The following is a 5,300-nucleotide window of genomic DNA, read 5'->3' on the forward strand; positions in this document are numbered from 1 at the left end:
GTGCGGCCGCTTCCGGCTTCGGGTGGAACGCACCACTGCACCTCCAACTGAGGGGGGGGAGCGGCTCGGCATGCCCTCGTTCCTTTCTCCCTCCACACAGCCTCCCGGGAGCTGTCGTTCATTGCACGGATATTAAGGATGAGAGGCGACCGTCGTGCCGGTGAAGCGACGCAGAGAGGCCTCCGGTAGTTGGTCGTCAGCTTCCTTCCCTCCCCACGCACACCCCCCCCCGATCAGAGGACTTGGTACAGCCGAGAGGGCGGGGCGGAGGAGCCGCGCAGGGCGTGCTGCAGGGCGGGGCCACCACGTGGGGCGGGGGGGGAGGGATGTGCAGGGGAAGATGTGCAGGGGAACATGTGCGCGCTGCGGGGTGTGTAGGGATGGTGCATCTCTGTCCTGTCCTCAGTGGGCGCTTCCTCTTCAGAGTGGTGTAAATCCAGAGTGAGAAGCCAGCTAGGCTCTGTGTGCAAGAGGCTGCGCGCAAAAATAGTGATTGGTGCGCTGAGTGGGACCAGGCGCGGCCGCAGCAGGGGGCGGGTTTGATGGTGATGGGGTGTAGACGGCCCTACGGAGGGACCTGGGCGGGATGGATGGCTGCGCTGAGGCCAATGGGATGAGGTTCAGCGTGTCCAAGTCATGCGATTTGACCACAACCAACTGCCCCACAGGCGTGGGGCAGAGTTGGTGGAAGGCAGTGAGGGGTGAGTGGGGGTTGAACACGACCCAGCAGTGTGATCAGGCGGCCAAGAAAGCCAACATCACCCTAGCTTGTGTCAGCAGCACTGCGGAGCTCTGTGCTCAGTGCTTCTCACTGCAAGGAAGACATTGTGGCCCTGGGGTGTGTCCATTGAGGGTCTGGAGCATGTGTCTTAATGGGGAACGGCTGAGGGAGCTGGGGTGGGTCAGTCTGGAGCAGAGGAGGCTCAGAGGATGCCTTATCACTCTCTACAACTGACTGACAGGAGGAGGTGGCGAGGTGGGGTTGGACTTTTCTCCTGGGTAACAGCAGTGGGATGAGAGGTGATGCCCATTGAGAGAGGTGATCCCATGAGAGGGATTTGATTTAGTAGTTGGGTAGGGATAGTGATAGGAGGATGGTTGGACTAGATGATCTTGTAGGTCCTTTCCAACCTTATGAACCTATGAGCCCCCCTCGATGTCAGGTTGGGTATTAGGAAACCTTTCTTCTCCGAAAGAGAAGTGATGCGTTGGCACACGTTGCCCAGGGAGTGGTGGGGTCACTGTCCCTGGGAGTCCCATAGCGATGTGACACTGAGGGACATAGTGAGGAATGGGTTGAGTTGGACTTGGGGATCTCAGAGGTCTTTTCCAACCTGAATGGTTCTGTGATGCTGTGAGATGGCTAAAAGACTGCAGCGTGACCCTCACAGAAGTTCATCTGGTAGCTCAGGGTACCGCTACCAGCAGAGCGGGGCCGGCTCGCGTGGCTGCTTTCCATCAGAGCACAACTGCCGGGCTCTGTGGTGACCAAGCAAGCTCCAATGTACTCCACTTGCTGGCAGGTTCCTCGCCTTATTGGCTGAGGTTCATCGGGGAGAAGAAAAAGATACGTTGCAATCTTCCACCAGCCGTTGTCACTATGGTAATGAGAGGGGTCATTGTTCTGCACCCGTTGGGGCTGCTGAAATGTAATGGTAGCAGCAAAGTGCGCAGCCTGTGTGTGAAAGCAGGCTGGTGGCGAGGCTCTTTATCCCAAGCGTGGCTTTTTTCTTTTGCCGTATTTTTCTTTCTTTGTATTTAACTTGGAAAAGGCATCCAGAGACAATGCAGACTGTGACTGATTACAATTATATTGATGGGGGTGGTAGCAATTTAAACGCGAATATCGAAATGTGGAAGAATGGCTGGTAATAATATGGTGAGGACAAACTATTCTCTAATTGTCCTGCAAGTTGTTATATATCTTTGTCATGCAGAAACTGGAACTTTTAGGGGGGCAATGACAAAGTACTTTGCTCTAATATGGTAGGGCAGGCTCACAGCAGCTTTTATCTTATTGTATAACTACCCCTGTTTCAAAGGCCAGGATTACAAACCCACTTTATGTTGGCACAAACGCTTTGGAGAGTGCATTTACATTTTTTCTTCTCTAAGAGGAACTCTGTTAATTCAGGTTTGACTTCCCCTTCCTCACCAGGCATAACACAGAGGGGTGACCAAGACAAAGACGGATTGCATACCCTCATTATTTTATTTATTCCTTCTGCATCGTGTGAGCCAGGCAGGTGTTTTAACTGTTTTCATGTGTGCTCTGAAAGTTGAGAGCTGACCAAACCCAGGTCAGTCACCTCACCACTGGCAACGCTGTGCCCTTTCTCAAGCCTTGAGGATGGGCTCAAGAGCAATAACAAAATATAAATATGTATACAGATTGCTTAGGGAAAAAAAATTAAGAAAGGACTAGGGGAAGTGGGAAGCTTTGGAAAGATGGCTTGTGCTACGCACATTGATTTATTAAAAAAAAAAAACTAACTGAAACTTGCAGCACGAGAGCATACTCTAGTGGTAAGTAAGCACAGAAAGTGCTGGTGTTTTGTGCGGTGTGTGCTGGGTGCTGCTGTAAGACGCCTGCTGCCTTTCCATGGGAGGCTTAGTGCTCCTATCTCCGGCTTCGTGCTCTGCTCAGCCTGACAGGAAATACCCAAGGCAGGCTGAGAAAATAAACAGGAACTTCTGAAGTAATTTAAAAACACAGCTTGAGAACATATCTCTAAAAATGGCTGTGTACTTAGAGAGTTGCCTTTGTACCAGGCTCTGTTGCACATTTACTCCTGAGAGACGCAGGTTAGAGGAGGTAGGAGATAGGAAAAGGGAGAATAATACTTAAAGCAAATTCTCTTCACCCATGGCAGTGTCATTACAAACTTGAATGAGCACAGTTATTGCAAATAAATAAAAACAATAGACCAGAACCAGTTTTACATAAGAAAATACTGGAATACTGTTCAATTAGCCCTAAGCTTTAGTTAAACCTTTTCTTTCGCCCATCAGGTGATAAGGTTAATACAGAAAGCACTCAACTGCTGTACTTGTGTAACAACAGTCGGCATCCATTTAATGAACTTGCATGTATACACATTTAGCAAAGCTTCAATATTGTCAGCGTTGGACTGGCACGGAATCTTAATGGCAAAGTGGCCAGCCCTTGTCTTAATCGTAAACAATGTCCTTATGGAAGAAAAGCTTGTCCTCGTGGGGAGCATTAACAGTGCAAATAAGCACTGCTTCTATATTTAAACAAGAAGTTTGGCAGTATTTCTACTGACAATGTATGCTTGCCTGCAAAGCGCAAAGAAGAAGATTATGATACTTTTATTTGTTCTTAAGTGGCTTGAATAAGCTGCATTTTATGACTTCTTGCTCTGAGGAGGATGGGAAGACCAGACAACTGAAATTGTTGGGTGTGGTGAAGAGTACGTCCAGTGGAACGATGCAGCAAGCATCCCTCCAGTCCCATTCATGGAGCTGTCACTGTGCTCACCCCATGAGTGCATGTGTTTGGATTTACTGAGGAGAGCCAAGGATGGTCTGGGACATCTTCGGTCACCCAAAGCAATTGGGACCTGTGTGGCCAGATACATCATGCAGGTGGCTTGTAGCAGTCACCTTGGCCATCTAACAAAATGAGCTTTACGTAAACACACTGTACAGCCACCGTGGCACTCCCCAGTGCCTATTGAATCTGTGTCCAATTTAGATAAAACCTGAAAAAGAAAAAAAAGTCAAGGTCTCCTCTGATTGGGTTCTGTCGTTTGTTGGGATGGGACCCAGCAGTCCAGGTCTCGGGGGGCTGAGGAGTCTGGGACTGAGATCCAAGGGAAAACAGACTGAGGTTGCTCCATCACTCATAAGATAGCTTGCTCCCTACTTCAGAAATCATATCCATTCTCTTCCACAAATAATAAATAAGAAGACTAAAGAGATTTCCCCTTTCAGTTTCATTTTCCATGATTTTGTGACTTTATAAAGCGTTATTGTCTTGCAAAAGACCTCCAGTGCCTGCTTGCCACCATTCTTATCAGCCTTTCAGCTGATTTTCTGACACACTGAGCAGTCACAGATCCCATTTGTCTCGCCTGGTTTTCCCAGAACTTTGACAATCAGCTCTATGTTTTCACACCTGATTTCTCTTAACTTATTTATTTCTCTCCATGCCTTACCAATAGATTCAGGTCTGCTGCCTGATCTGTACACCATGTTGGCACAGAAGCTTTTCAGGGCATCTTCTCATGACTGTGACTGATGTACCACATGAGGGCCCCATTCCCTTCGTTCCCAGGCCACTCAATTTCTCTATGATGAGTATTTGCAAGACTTATGGTATGCTGGAAACAACTTTTACCACCACAAAACACATTAAAATGTTTGTTGTTTTTTTCTTTCCCTTCTGTTTAATTATATATGTGCCAGATATCAACTTCCACCTTGTGTCTTGGCTGCCAAACTCATCAGCCTGGCCTGAGAAGTGCCCAAATACAGCATGCCTCTGAAGTCCTGCAGCAGGAGATGATGTTCCAGGGATTTCCATGGTTTCTCCTCTCATTCTGCTAAGATAAGGTTCCTGGCCAGGACAGTGATGTGTCATGGCCAGAATTAACTTGTCTTTCATGGAAGATGTTCATTAGTACAGGCTGCCCAGGAAGGTGTTGGGGTCACTGTCCCTGGAGGTGTTGAAGAACCTTGCTGATGTGGCACTGAGGGACATGGTCAGTGGGCACGGTGGGGGTGAGTTTAGGCTGGGCTTGGAGATCTCTGAGGTCTTTTCCAACCTTAATGAGTCTGCAATTCTATGATGCTGAACACGGAAGATGGTTTGAAGGGTGAGGTGTGGAGGACTAGCACATGGACAGGATGTTGAGTTTGTTAGTCTGAAGGCATCTGTTTGGTTTTCCTAGGCCAACTAAGGGCGGATCTGACTCAGCTCTCTTAATCCCTGCTTCAGAGGAAGCAATCCTATAGATGTTTTTACAATACAGGAGCAAAACACCATTGTTCTCTCTATCCTTCTCAGACATGGCTAAGCCATCTCCAAAATTTTCCCATAAAATTCACCAAGCAACAGAAAACATTTGGCCCAGGAAATTTCAGCCCCAATACTCAAAACTGCGATTCTTCGTACTTTAAAAGAACCTGAGACTTTGTGGGTGACAGCAGCATCCCCATGGCTCAGATGTGTGTATCTCCTGCAGAGCTTCTGAGCATGCTCCAACCTCTTGCTCTCTGGTCTGCACAGGCACTGAAGTTGTTCTCTTTAGAGGTCAGGAAGCACAAAAACAGAA

The sequence above is a fragment of the Cyrtonyx montezumae genome, unplaced genomic scaffold, assembly GCF_038088225.1.
Source record: "Cyrtonyx montezumae isolate F1298 unplaced genomic scaffold, pur_monq_1.0 scaffold_10, whole genome shotgun sequence".
NCBI classification, from domain to species: domain Eukaryota; kingdom Metazoa; phylum Chordata; class Aves; order Galliformes; family Odontophoridae; genus Cyrtonyx; species Cyrtonyx montezumae.